This window comes from Tachyglossus aculeatus, chromosome 22, assembly GCF_015852505.1.
Source record: "Tachyglossus aculeatus isolate mTacAcu1 chromosome 22, mTacAcu1.pri, whole genome shotgun sequence".
Classification (NCBI taxonomy): Eukaryota; Metazoa; Chordata; class Mammalia; order Monotremata; family Tachyglossidae; genus Tachyglossus; species Tachyglossus aculeatus.
The window spans coordinates 36,000,498-36,013,836 of NC_052087.1; the positions used below are offsets into that span (position 1 = coordinate 36,000,498).

The 13,339-nt window shown below is 48.8% G+C and overlaps 1 non-coding gene across 1 annotated transcript; it reads left to right on the forward strand.

The window, feature by feature from the left end:
- The first annotated feature begins 8,522 nt into the window (after positions 1-8,522).
- Positions 8,523-8,660, forward strand: LOC119944317. Its single transcript, XR_005455808.1, has one exon. It is a non-coding gene; the product is annotated as a small nucleolar RNA SNORA7 (small nucleolar RNA).
- Positions 8,661-13,339: the final 4,679 nt, after the last annotated feature.

The following is a 13,339-nucleotide window of genomic DNA, read 5'->3' on the forward strand; positions in this document are numbered from 1 at the left end:
GCCCCACGTGAGATAATCTGATCACCTTGTAACCTCCCCAGCGCTTAGAACAGTGCTTTGCATATAGTAAGCACTTAATAAATGACACTATTGTTATTCACTGAGCGCTCACTGTGTGCAGAGCACTGTACTAAGCGAGCCCCACGTGAGATAATATCTGATCACCTTGTAACCTCCCCAGCGCTTAGAACAGTGCTTTGCACATAGTAAGCGCTTAATAAATGCCATTATTATTGTTATTATTATTCACTGAGCACTCACTGTGTGCAGAGCACTGTACTAGGCGAGCCCCACGTGAGATAATCTGATCACCTTGTAAGCTCCCCAGCGCTTAGAGCAGTGCTTTGCACATAGTGAGCGCTTAATAAATGCCATTATTATTATTATTCACTGAGCGCTCACTGTGTGCTGAGCACTGTACTAAGCGAGCCCCACGTGAGATAATATCTGATCACCTTGTAACCTCCCCATCGCTTAGAACAGTGCTTTGCACATAGTAAGCGCTTAATAAATGTCATTATTATTATTATTCACTGAGTGTTCACTGTGTGCACAGCACTGTACTAAGCGAGCCCCAAGTGAGATAATCTGATCACCTTGTAACCTCCCCAGCGCTTAGAACAGTGCTTTGCACATAGTAGGCGCTTAATCAATCAATCAATCAATCAATCGTATGTATTGAGCGCTTACTGTGTGCAGAGCACTGTACTAAGCGCTTGGGAAGTACAAGTTGGCAACATCTAGAGACAGTCCCTACCCAACAGTGGGCTCACAGTCTGAAAGGGGGAGACAGAGAACAAAACCGAACATACTAACAAAATAAAATAAATAGAATAGATACGTACAAGCAAAATAATAAATAAATAAATAAATAAATAGAGTAATAAATATGTACAAACATATTTACAGGTATATATATATATATACAGGTATATATGTATGTATATACATATATACACAATAAATACTATTATTATTATTGTTATTATCGTTATTATTATTATTATTATTATTATTACTATTATTATTAGCGTCCCGCACCGCAGCCGGTCCAGAAGATGCGGCCACTGGGGATCCTTCCAGGGTCCGGAGGCCGCGGCTCCGCTCCAGAGGGCGGAGAAATCCGGTCCGGGTTTTCCGGGCGCGGTCCGTAAAGCCAGCCCGGCGCCACCGAAAACCCGGACCGGAATTCCGGCCCGCGCCGACCAGGAGCCGGAGCGACCAATCATTCATTCAATCGTATTTATTGAGCGCTTACTGTGTGCAGAGCACTGGACTAAGAGCTTGGGAAGTACAAGTTGGCAACATATAGGGACGGTCCCTACCCAACAGCGGGCTCACAATCCTAACAACGGTAATGATCATAATGAGATAATAATAATGGCATTTATTAAGCGCTTACTATCAATCAATCAATCAATCGTATTTATTGAGCGCTTACTGTGTGCAGAGCACTGGACTAAGCGCTTGGGAAGTACAAGTTGGCAACATATAGAGACAGTCCCTACCCAACAGTGGGCTCACAGTCTAGAAAGTGGGCTCACCGTCTAGAAGTAAAATAAAGTACAAGTACAAGTAAAATAAATAGAGCAATAAATACGTACAAACATATATACATATACATACATAAACATATATGTACATAAACATATATACACATATATAGGTGCTGTGGGGGGGAAGGAGCTAAGGCGGGGGGAATGGGGATGGGGAGAGGAAGGAGGGGGCTACAAACAAACCGAACAATTTTGGCACTTACTATGTGCCAAGCACTGTTCTAAACGCTGGGGAGGATACAAGGTGATCAGGTTATCTCACGTGGGGCTCCAGGGCTTCAAAGCCCTACTGAGAGCTCACTAGACTGAGCTCCCTCCTTCCTCTCTCCCTCCCCATCCCCTCGCCTTACCTCCTTCCCCTCCCCACAACACCTGTATATATGTATATATGTTTGTACGTATTTATTACTCTATTTATTTATTTTATTTGTGCATATTTATTCTATTAATTTTGTTAATGTGTTTTGTTTTGTTGTCTGTCTCCCCCTTCTAGACTGTGAGCCCGCTGTTGGGTAGGGACCGTCTCTATATGTTGCTGACTTGTACTTCCCAAGCGCTTAATACAGTGCTCTGCACACAGTAAGTGCTCAATAAATACGACTGAATGAATGAATGAATGAATGAATCCCTATTTTCCAGATGAGGGAACTGAGGCCCAGAGAAGTTAAGTGACTTGCCCGAAGTCCCACAGCTGACAAGTGGCTGAGGCGGGATTTGAACCGATGATGATGATGATGATGATGGCATTTATTAAGCGCTTACTATGTGCAAAGCACTGTTCTAAGCACTGGGGAGGTTACAAGGTGATGAGATTGTCCCACAGGGGGCTCACAGTCTTCATCCCCATTTTCAAGATGAGGGAACTGAGGCCCGGGGAAGTGAAGTGATTTGCCCAAAGTCACTCAGCTGACAAGAGGCTGAGGCGGGATTTGAACCCATGATGATGATGATGGCATTTATTAAGGGCTTACTATGTGCAAAGCACTGTTCTAAGCACTGGGGAGGTTATAAGGTGATGAGGTTGTCCCACAGGGGTTCACAGTCTTCATCCCCATTTTTCAGATGAGGGAACTGAGGCTCAGAGAAGTGAAGTGACTTGCCCAAAGTCACACAGCTGACAAGTGGCAGAGGTGGGATCGAACCCCTGACCTCTGACTCCAAAGCCCGTGCTCTTTCCACTGAGCCATGCTACTTCTCTAAGCGCTTACTATGTGCAAAGCACTGTTCCAGGCGCTGGGGAGGTTACGAGGTGATCAGGTTGTCCTACGTGGGGCTTACAGTTTTAGAGAAGCAGCATGGCTCAGTGGAAAGAGCATGGGCTTTGGAGTCAGAGGTCATGGGTTCAAATCCTAGCTCCGCCAATTGTCAGCTGGGTGACTTTGGGAAAAGCACTAAACTTCTCTAGGCCTCAGTTACCTCATCTGAAAAATGGGGATGAAGACTGTGAGCCCCCCGTTGGACAACCTGATCACCTTGTAACCTCCCCAGCACTTAGAACAGTGCTTTGCACATAGTAAGTGCTTAATTAATACCATCATTATTATTATTATTATTAATCCCCATTTTACAGATGAGGTAACTGAGGCCCAGAGAAGTGAAGTGACTTGCCCGGGCTTGGGAGTCAGAGGATTTCATTCATTCAATCATATTTATTGAGTGCTTACTGTGTGCAGAGCACTGGATTAAGCGCTTAGGAAGTACAAGTCGGCAACCTGATTACCTTGGTGGAGCCGGGATTTGAACCCATGACCTCTGACTCCCAAGCCCGGGCTCTTTCCACTGAGCCACGCTGCTGTTGTATTTAGTGAGCGCTTACTGGGTTCAGAGCACTGGACTAAGCGCTTGGGAAGTACAAATCGGCAACACATAGAGAAGCAGCGTGGAAAGAGCACGGGCTTGAGAGTCAGAGGTCATAGGTTCTAGAAGCAGCGTGGCTCAGTGGAAAGAACATGAGTTTGGGAGTCAGAGGTCATGGGTTCGAATCCCAACTCCGCCACGTCTGCTATATGACTTTGGGCAAGTCACTTAACTTCTTTGAGCCTCTGTTACCTCATCTGTAAAACGGGGATTAAGACTGTGAGCCCCATGTGAGACAACCTGATTACCTTGTATCCCCCCAGAGATTGGAACAGTGCTTGGCACATAGTAAGAGCTTAACAACTGCCATTATTGTTATTATTATTATTATTATTATTATTATTATAATCCCGACTCCACCACTTGTCAGCTGTGTGACTTTGAGCAAGTCACTTCACTTCTCTGTGCCTTTCAGTTCCCTCAGCTGTAAAATGAGGACTAAGACTGTGAGCCCCACATGGGACAACCTGATCACTTTGTAACACCCCCCACCCCCAGCGCTTACAACAGTGCTTTGCATGTAGTAAGTGCTTAAACAAATACCATTATTATTATATAGAGGTGGTCCCTACCCAACAATGGGCTCACAGTCTAGAAGGGGAAAAGGATTTGTGAAGCGCTTACTATGCGCCAAGCACTGTTCTAAGCACTGGGGTAGATACAACCTGATTACTTTGCATGGCCCCCAGTGCTTAGAACAGTGCTTGGCACATAGTAAGCGCTTAACAAATATCATTATTATTATTATTATTATTGAGAAGCAGCGTGGCTTAGTGGAAAGAGCCCGGGCTTGGGAGTCAGAGGTCATGGGTTCTAATACGGACTCCTCCACTTATCAGCTGTGTGACTTTGGGCAAGGCACTTCACTTCTCTGGGCCTCAGTTACCTCATCTCTAAAATGAGGATTAAGACTATGAGCCCCACTTGGGACAACCTGATTACCCCAGAGTTTAGAACAGTGCTTGGCACATAGTAAGTGCTTAACAAATACCATTCTTCTTCTTCTTATTATTATTATTATACAAGGTATTCAGGTTGTCCCACGCGGTGCTCACAGTCTTCATCCCCATTTGACAGATGAGGTCACTGAGGCACAGAGAAGATAAGTGGCTTGCTTAAAGTCACACAGTAGACAAGTGGCGGAGGTGGGATTAGAACCCACAACTTCTGACTCCCAAGCCCCGGCTCTTTCCACTAAGCCACGCTGCTTCTCCCCCAAAAACCGACGGGCTCAGTCGAGTCCCGGGGGCCGTTGCCCTTCCTCCGGACGGTCGTAGCAAGGCAGGAGGACCCCCGGCCTCCAGGTTTCACTGGACATGGGGGGCACCACCCCACTGGAGGCTAGTTACCCCCCTCCCCTCCCTAGCTACACCCCTTCCCCCTCCCAGCCACCTTCAGCCCCGAGGATTCCCACGAATCCTTTCGGGCATCTGCTGTGTGACCTTGGGCAAGCCACCTAACTTCTCTGTGCCTCAGTTCCCTCATCTGGAAAATGGGGATTAAAGATTGTGAGCCCCACGTGGGACAACCTGATGACCTTGTATCTACCCCAGCGCTTAGAACGGTGCTTGGCACATGGTAAGCACTTAACAAATGCCATTATGATGATGATGATGATGATCCTACATGCTTCCTTGTAGGACAGGATGGAGGAAACAGATCCGCCCCTCCTTCAGGGCCCAAATAGGCACCACGCCCCATCAGCTCGGCTGTTAAAGGGTTACTCGGTGTACACACGCACACAAACACGCACACACGCACACAAACACACACACAGAGGCACACACACAGAGACACACACGGTGTTGGACCCCGCAGCCCCTCTCCACTGCAACGGTTTGGTTTCCGAGGTCAATCATTTCTACCCTCAGCCTAGAAACACAGAAGACTCACACCCACATTCTCATACGCACCTCTCCCCCACAGCCACACCTACACCAACATCCACACACATAAACACAGACACACAAAAACTACACCTACACACTGCTCCAAAGCTCCCCTTCCCCCAGGCAAGCATAAGAACAGAGCCACGTCCCCTTGGGTGCGCACACGCACACATATACACAAACGACACACACACACACATACTCACAAGCCCCCCCCCCCCCCCCCCCCACACACACACATCCTCCTACTGGCTTTCCGGCCGAGAAACAGATAAGGAAATCAAGGAAATTCTCCAAGCAAACCTCCACGAAGGCTGTTCCGGTGGAGGAGATATTTCCTTTTATTGAATGTTCTTGTTTTTGAAACCCTCAGTATCTCACAGCCCCCAAAGTCAGGAATTTCATTCAAGTCCATGATCATTCAGCCCCTGCACAACTGGTACTCGGGTGCTTCTCTCACTTTCATTCATTCATTCATTCATTCAATCGTATTTATTGAGCGCCTACTGTGTGCAGAGCACTGTACTAAGCGCTTGGGAAGTACAAGTTGACCCACCTGCCTGCAAGGCAAGGAGCGCCACCTTTCCCAAATACAGTCCCTATCCCCCAGGATAATCCGTCAGTGGTATTTACTGAGCCCTTACCTTGTGCCCATCATCAACGGCATTTACGGAGCACTGACTATGTGCAGAGCACTGTACTATATTCTTGGGAGAGTAAGCTCGGTGTGGGTAGTGAATGTGTCTGGTGCATTCTAAGCGCTTAACAAGAACCATAATAATATTTATTGTTATATTGGTCTGTCCCAAGCACTTAATACTGTGCACTGTCCACAGTAAGTGCTCAACAAATACGACTGACTGACTACAGTACAACAGAGGGAACATATTCCCTGCCCACAATGAGCTTACAGTCTAGAACACTGTAGCCTCTAACCAGCTGTCTCAGGAAGGGCCGATCGGAACAATGCTGTGGCCCACTGACCCAGGGGTCCCACCCTTCCAACCAAGGCATGAGTGGTGGCAAGAGGAGGGTGGGGCAGGTGGCCCCCTCGCTCCCCCATTTCCCCTGATTGAACCCAAGACCCGATCATCAGCGGCCTCTTGCCACCCCCCACCCCCAACCCCTGCTACCCCAGGGGACAGCAGCCCTCTAGACTGTAAGCTTGTTGCGGGCAGGGAATGTGTTTATTGTTATATTGTACAGTGCTGTACAAACAGTAAGCGCTCAGTAAATGCGGTCGATTGACGATTCTCTGGGCCCTTAAGGGACGGGCAGCCTGTAGAGTAATACTAGGAGGGGGCAGAGCAGTGGCAGCCCATATAATCATAATGGTATTTCTTAAGTGAAGCAGTAAGGCCTAGTGGAGAAGCAGCGTGGCTCAGTGGAAAGAGCACGGGCTTTGGAGTCAGAGGTCAGGGGTTCAAATCCCAGCTCCACCAATTGTCAGCTGTGTGACTTTGGGCAAGTCACTTAAATTCTCTGGGCCTCAGTTCCCTCATCTGTAAAGTGGGGGTGAAGACTGTGAGCCCCCCGGTGGACAACCTGATCACCCTGTAACCTCCCCAGTGCTTAGAACAGTGCTTTGCATATAGTAAGCGCTTAATAAATGCCATCATTATTATTATTATTAGTGGAAAGAGCAAGGGGCCTAGGATTCAGAAGAATCCGGGTTATTCTTCTTTTCTCTATGGTATTTGTTAAACACTTACTATGTGCCAGGCACCGTGCTGAGCGCTGGGGTAGATACATGGTAATCAGGTTGGACACAGTCCATGGCCCACATGGGGCTCACAGTCTTCATCCCCACTTTACAGATGAGGTTACTGAGGCATTAAGTGACTTGCCCAAGGTCACCCAACAGACAAGTGGCAGAGGTAGGATGAGAACCCAAGCCCTTCTGACTTCCAGTCTCATGCTCTATCCATTAGGCCATGCTGCTTCTCTAATCCCGGTTCAAATTCCGGCTCCACCCGGTTGTCCTCCCTCAGGAGCTGGCCGGAAGGCAGTTCCCAAACTGCTAAAAGTGAGCTGGGAGGCAGGGCTCCTGGATTCTCACTCAATCCCTGGGAAGAACCTGAGTCCCACTGGCTTCACTTGGAGCGCCCACATGCCCCCTCCTTATGATGAGTACAGCATTCCTGCCAAGCAGTGTAGCATAGTGGGACAGGGAGTCAGAAGGTTATGGGTTCTAATCCCGGCTCCAGCACTTATCTGCTGTGTGATTTAATAATAATAATAACAATAATGGTATTTGTTAAATGCTTACTATATGCAAAACACTGTTCTAAGTGCTGGGGAGGTTACAAGGTGATCAGGTTATACCACGGGGGGCTCACAGTTTTAATCCCCATTTGACAGATGAGGTAACTGAGGCACAGAGAAGTTAAGTGAGTTGCCCAATGTCACACAGCTGACAGTTGGCGGAGCCAGGGTTTGAACCTGTGACCTCTGACTCCAAAGCCCATGCTCTTTCCACTGGACCACACTGCTTCTCCAAGTGATTTGGGCAAGTCACTTTACTTCTCTGTGCCTTAGTTACCTCATCTGTAAAATGGGGATTGAGACTGAGCCCCACATGGGACAGGGACTGTGTCCAACGCGTATTTGCTCGCATCTACCCCAGGGCTTAGTAATAATAATAATAATAATAATAATAATGGCATTTATTAAGCGCTTACTATGTGCAAAGCACTGTTATAAGCGCTGGGGAGGTTACAAGGTGATCAGGTTGTCCCACAGGGGGCTCACAGTCTTCACCCCCATTTTACAGATGAGGGAACTGAGGCACAGAGAAGTGAAGTAACTTGCCCAAAGTCACACAGCTGACGTTTGGCAGAGCTGGGATTTGAACCCATGACCTCTGACTCCAAAGCCCAGGTCTTTGTACAGTACATGCCTGACACATAGTAAGCACTTAACGAATACCACGATTATTATTATCTCTGTGGGCAGGAGAGAATTGCCAATGCAACAGAAGCTCCAGGAAAGCTTAGCACGCAGATAAATAATACATTCTCCTTCCTACTTCTCTTCCTCCTCTCCCTCCTTTTCCTCTTCTTCTTCCCCCTCCTGGCAAAACAGACAACTTCCAATCTGCCCTCAGCCCTCCCTAGATGGGTAGGGCCAGAGAGGGGGCAGTCTTAAAAGTGGGAATTTTGGAGAGGTCCTGCTCTCTGAATCCCTAATTCCCAGCTCTCTAAGGATTCCCCCCATCCCCCTGCCCCCAGGGTTGTACCTGGAGAGTTTCCAGTCCTCTACCAGTCTCGACTCTGGGAGGGAGAGTCAAGCAGAGGCCTATCCATTCCACTCCTAGCTTGGGCAGTGGCTAGTGAGTGGAAGACCATCTGCCACAAGTTAAAACTCACCTGTGCTGGGCAACAGAGGAATGGGAGAGAGTCTAGGGAAGAGACTCAAGTTTACTGCATGGAAGGAGGCAATGGTAAACCACTTCTATATTTTTATCAAGAAGATTCTACGGATACATTACCAGAGAGATTGCAGTTCGAGGTGGGGTGTTCTGGGAGAGATGTGTCTATGGCATCGCTATGGGTCAGAGATGACTGGACAGCATAAGACCAGGATTTCCCATTCCCTGCCCCCTTCTAGCTTCCCCCTCAGGAGCTGGCTCCCTTGCTGCCTCTGTAGAACCAAGCTCATCTTCATCAAACCCAGGGATCACCAAAGCCCCTGCAAAACATTTCCAGTGCCCAAGGCCCAAAGTGGCACGGCTGTGGAAAAGGCAGAGGCCTGAGGATCGTTTCTCTGCCTTGTTCCCTCAATTTCCCTGTGAGCCCATTGTTGGGTAGGGACCGTCTCTATATCTTGCTGACTTGTACTTCCCAAGCGCTTACAGTACAGTGCTCTACACACGGTAAATGCTCAATAAATACTATTGAATGAATGAATGGAGAACCAGATGAATGAGATTGGGGGGGTGAAGGGCACTGCAGTGGGATAGGGGTGGGGTGGACTAGCTACAGTAGGTCCACCTGACCCCGGAGTATTGTGTGGGTCCCCTTCCCTGAGCTGGGCTGGGGGGGGCTGCCCCTGCCCAGAAGCCAGAAGTACCATCTCTGTCCTCTCTCCTCAGAAAAGGACGACGTTGCCACTGCCCCAAATTCTATTTCCAGGCCAAGCTTTGCTGCCTCAAGGTGTCAGGGCCTCATGCCCTTTTCCTCTTGGCTTTGAACCTCCGCCGTAGATCCTCAATACTCTCCCAGCATTTAGGTCAGTGCTCAACCCACAGTAAGTGCTAAATAAATACTATTGATTGATTGAATTGCCCCACCCCGCTCTTCACTCTTCTCCATCTGTCTCTCTGCCTCTTCCTTCTTTCTCATGCCCAAGAGAAGCATCGTGGCCTAGTGGAAAGAGCTCCGGGCCTGGGAATCAGAAGGATCTGCGTTCTAATCCCAACTGGGCCACTTGCCTGCTGTGTGACTTTGGTTAAGTCACTTCACTCTCTGTGTCTCAATCCCCTCATCTGCCAAATGGAGAATCAAATCTGTTCTCCCTCCTATTTCGACTCCGAGCCCCATGGGGAGCTGATTATCTTGTGACTATCCCAGAGCTTAGTACAGTGCCTGGCACATAGTAAGTGCTTAACAAATCCCATTTTTTTGAAGTGGCTAGTGTGCCTGTTGAGCACTGTTTCCCCCACCCCTCCCACCCACCACACATACGCACCGAGACACAAGTCAGTCAGTCAGTCAATCATATTTATTGAGCACTTAACAGTGTGCAGAGCACTGTACTAAGTGCTTGGAAGAGCACAACAGAACAATAAAAAGGCACATCCCCTGCCCACAACGAGCTTACAGTCTAGAGGAGGAGACAGACATGAACATAAATAAATGAATTACAGATATGTACTCAAGTTCTGTGGGGCTGGAAGGGGTGATGAATCAAGGAGGAAGGCCATTTCCTGGCTAAGGGAGAGGGAGGGGGTAGCAGAGTCTCTCCAGAAGACCTAGGCAGCCCTGTCCGTCTGAACCAGGGAGAGGCCAGCAGGGCAGTAGCCGCCATCGGCTCTCCTTTCCTGGTCCAAACCTCTGCCCTAGTTTTCCTTCCACCTGATCAGCCTCCTCTCAATGCTGTCTGCTCCCTGGCCCCTCTCCCTTATTTTTCCCTCTGGAGGGGAAGTTTTCCTGCAGTTTCCAGCTCTCTCCTCCCAGCCTGTCCATGCCGGCCCTCCTCTCCTGCCCCAGCCCCTGCTGGGCCCTTTTTCTGGTTCTTCTCCAGCCTCATCGTGAAGACCCCACCCGCTTCAAAGCTGGCCGCCTGACAGCCTGAGCCCATATCTCAGGTAGAAACCAATCAAGCAAGATTTTTCCTTTCCAGGCCCATTGAACTCCGCTTCACCTGGTTTTCAAGGTATTTAAAGGTTCTTTGACCAAATGCGTTTGATCAGAAGCTGCCGGGAACAGAGCTTTCTCCCCTGCTCCCTGGGCACGATTTGCTTCTAAGAGCTCTTTTGATAAGTGCGAAAACCTTCTGTGGTTTGTTCAAAGTCCAGCATTGTCGCCACTGAGCAGGCCATTTCCTCTCTCTCTCCCTCTCTCTGTTTCCCAGCCTAATCCGGCCTGCTCCCCATCCCTCAGCCCTCCTCCTCCACCCCCGACTCTCTTCCAGGTCCCCCCATGGTGTGCACACAGGTGGGGATGGGGGCCCTTCTGGTCAGTAGGAAGGAGCCCGGGACGAGCGGCATCTTCGTCGGCTTTGAGCTGAGGGCGAGGACCAGCAGTGTGTGATGAGGACATCAAAACTGCTGGCCCAGTGGAGGACGGGCCATTGTGCCGGGCCCTCCCTTGGACACACCACTGACCACATCACAGCCCAGAGAGGCGCAAGAAGAAGGTGGTGGGGGACCGGGGGGACCTCTGGCTGCTGGGTTGATGACGTCACCCCTAGGCCCCGAGGACCCAGGTGACCCCACCCCGCCCGCAAGCAACCCCCAGGGTGAGCTGCACTCTAATATCCTTAATGATGCCTCCTTGGATATCTATTGTTAGCTTCTTTCTGCTGAAAAGCTCAAGGTAGTTCACCTACATAGCTCGGTTGTTTCCATGCAAGGGAGAGAGGGCAGGATTGTCACCCCCATTTACAGGTGGAAGAAACGAGGCCCAGAGAGGCCCCAGAACTGACCAGGTCACACAGGAATACTCTGGACCATGATGAATTGTGTCTCCTGATCGCACCAACCGGCAGAAGATGGAGAAGACCTGCACAATCTCAAATCTCAGAGAAGCAGCATAGCCTAGTGGGTAGACCACTGGGCTGGGAGTCAAAACGACCTGAGTTCTAACCCTGCCTCCTCCGCCTGTCTGCTGTGTGATCTTAGAGAAGCAGCGTGGCTCAGTGGAAAGAGCACGGGCTTTGGAGTCAGAGGTCATGGGTTCAAATCTCGGCTCCGCCACTTGTCAGCTGTGTGACTTTGGGCAAGTCACTTAACATCTCTGTGCATGTTACCTCATCTGAAAAATGGGGATTAAGACTGTGAGCCCCTGGTGGGACAACCTGATCACCTTGTATCCTCCCCAGCTCTTAGAACAGTGCTTTGCACATAGTAGGCATTTAATAAATGCCATCATTATTTATTATTATTATTATCTTGGGAGAGTCATTTCACTTCTCTGTGCTTCAGCTACCTCATCTGAAAAACAGGGATTAAGACTGTGAGCCCCACATAGGACACGGACCATGTCCAACTGTGTATCTAACTCAGCACTTAATACGGTGCCTATAACCTAGTGAGTGCTTAATAAATACCATTAAAAAGTCTCACTTTTGGAGGTTGAAACTGCAGCTGCAGGGACAAGTACTCAGGGAACCTGTTCAGGAGGATAGGGGAGCTGTTCCAGGGAGCCCAGGATGGGGTAAGGGGGAATTGCTCCAGGGAATGTGGGGTTGGAGAGAGCTGCTCCAGGGAGCCCAGGATGTGGGGGAAGAGGAGGAACAGAGCAGCAGCACAGAGGGTAAGAGAAGCCAGAACTGAGGGGCAGCCCAGAGCTCCTGCTTCTCCCGTCCCTGTTGTCTAGGAACGTCTCAGAATTTATGTAACTCAATTGATAGCACTTATTGAGCACTTACTGTGTGCAGACAGCACTTTACTAAGCACTTTTTTGGTGTTTGGGGAGTGGTATTTGTTAAATGCTTCCTATGTGCCAGGCACTGTACTGAAAGCTGGAGTAGATACAAGCTAATTGGGTTGGACCCAATCCCTGTACCACATAGAGCTCACAGTTTTAATCCCCATTTACAGACGAGGTAACTGAGGCATGGAGAAGTACAGTGATTTGTCCAGGGTCACACAGCAGGTAAGTGGAACATTCAGAATTAGAACCCAGGACCTCTGAGCCCCAGGCCCATACTGTTTCCATTAGGCTGTGAGCCCATTGTTGGGTAGGGACCGTCTCTATATGTTGCCAAGTTGTACTTCCCAAGTGCTTAGTACAGTGCTCTGCACACAGTAAGTGCTCAATAAATACGACTGAATGAATGAATTAGGCCATGCTGCTTCTAAATCAATGGTATTTCTTGAGCACTTATTATGTGCAAAACACTGTATTGAGTGCTTGAATGAATACAATAGAGTTCATTCATTCATTCATTCAATCGATCTTTTTTATTAAGCACTTACTGTGTGCAGAGCACTGTACTAAGCGCTTGGGAAGTACAAGTCGGCAACATATAGAGACGGTCCCTACCTGACAATGGGCTCACAGTCTAGAAAGGGGAGACAGACGACAAAGCAAAACATGTAGACAGGTGTAGAGTTGGTGGTCCTGTTCTCTGACCACAATAAGTTTACAGTCTAGAGGGGGATTATAGTATAAATATTCTTATATGCTATTTAATCCCCTTATCCCTAATCTATTTTAATGTCTATCTCCCCCATAGCCTGTGAACTCTTTGTGGAAGAGACTACATCTCCCAACTGTTGTACTGAGAAGCAACGTGGCCTAGCGGAAAGAGCATGGGCCTGAGAGTTAGAAGGACCCGGGTTCTAATCCCAGTTCCACCACTTGTCTGACC